We start from the raw sequence: 1259 nt of genomic DNA, 5'->3' as shown, positions 1-1259 counted from the left end.
ATGCATTCTGATAAGTGAAGTCTTCCTTTCAGGATGGGGAAAGTAAATATGCATTAATATCTTTTGACTCAACATGTTTCTATAAGGATATGGGCATTATATATTGTCAGGTTGATTTACTTTGTGATTTGTGTACTTTGCAAGTAAACTCTATGAAATTGAAGTTCTTGAAAGCAAAAACCCAAATTTTCGTGAAAGCGAGATCTGCCCAAATACCACTTGGAGAAATACTGGTACACAATAAAGGCAACAATTAGGTAGCTTTCAAGCACAGGTTATATTCAGAATGACTAGTGTTTTACTTTGGTTGTCTATCAAATATCACTCAGTACTCCTCGGTGGAATATCACAGTAGTTGATAACTACCTGTCTATAATTATATATGTTCCATTTGCGGCAAAATATGTTGTGCATGGCTAGCGAGGCTTCCCTCTTTGTAATTGGTCACAAAAACACCTCGCAGATAAAATCATATGTTGAACGCCAGCATGTACATTGTTAATGTGTTCACGATGGGATTTACAGAATGCTGAAAGGGCTACAATTGGACTAAAATGGGAACTCGAGGATGGTCAGAACAGACAGCATACTATAGTGGAACTTCTAATACAGTGCGGTAAAGATGAGTGCTTAGTAGCTAGGTCATGCTTAATTTCACCAGTCTGATGCATTCCTGGCACCTCCAATGAGCTCAGAATACTTGGCGTATATCTACTAACTACTAGGGTCATCCGGTGGAGATCCAGGTCTAATAGCATTTTAAACAAAAATAGGTAAAGGCCCCAGCGAGATTTGAACTCGCGACCCCTGGTTTACAAGACCAGTGCTCTAACCCCTGAGCTATGGAGCCAGAAGTTTCACAAAAACTCTTCCAGGAACCTGACGGCATGAATGAGTCAACTACAAAGACTCGGTATTGTTACGAATCCATGACTCAGAAGAAAGGCTAATGTGAGCCGAGACTGCAAAGTAAAGGGAGGAGACTCCCTGGGCTCGGAGTCTCATCCTTGTATTTACGTGTACTATAATTCAAAAGCAAATGAATGTAAGCTTTGCCCTGACAACAAATATAAACACAGATTTTCATTTACTTATTTCATCTTTCTACCTTGTGACCTTTTGTGATTCAACAGCCTTTAAAACTGCAATCTATACACAAAATAAAGAGAAAGATGTGAGAAGCAGGGACATAATTTAGGTGTCACCAGGTGTTGCAGCTGCGACCCCTGAGATCTCTCTTGCAACCCATGTGGTCTCCC

At 40.1% G+C, this 1259-nt stretch overlaps 1 non-coding gene across 1 annotated transcript; it reads right to left on the bottom strand.

Annotated features, from left to right (window-relative positions):
- Positions 1-777: 777 nt before the first annotated feature.
- On the bottom strand, positions 778-850 carry TRNAT-UGU (transfer RNA threonine (anticodon UGU)). The gene has a single exon. It is a non-coding gene; the product is annotated as a tRNA-Thr (tRNA).
- Between the last annotated feature and the right edge of the window lie 409 nt (positions 851-1259).

The sequence above is a fragment of the Ambystoma mexicanum genome (assembly GCF_040938575.1).
Source record: "Ambystoma mexicanum isolate Mex_15411 chromosome 12 unlocalized genomic scaffold, UKY_AmexF1_1 Mex_chr12_unloc.1, whole genome shotgun sequence".
NCBI lineage: Eukaryota > Metazoa > Chordata > Amphibia > Caudata > Ambystomatidae > Ambystoma > Ambystoma mexicanum.
The sequence above is the reverse complement of the archived record's forward strand: the minus strand, read 5'-3'. Positions and strand labels throughout refer to the sequence as shown.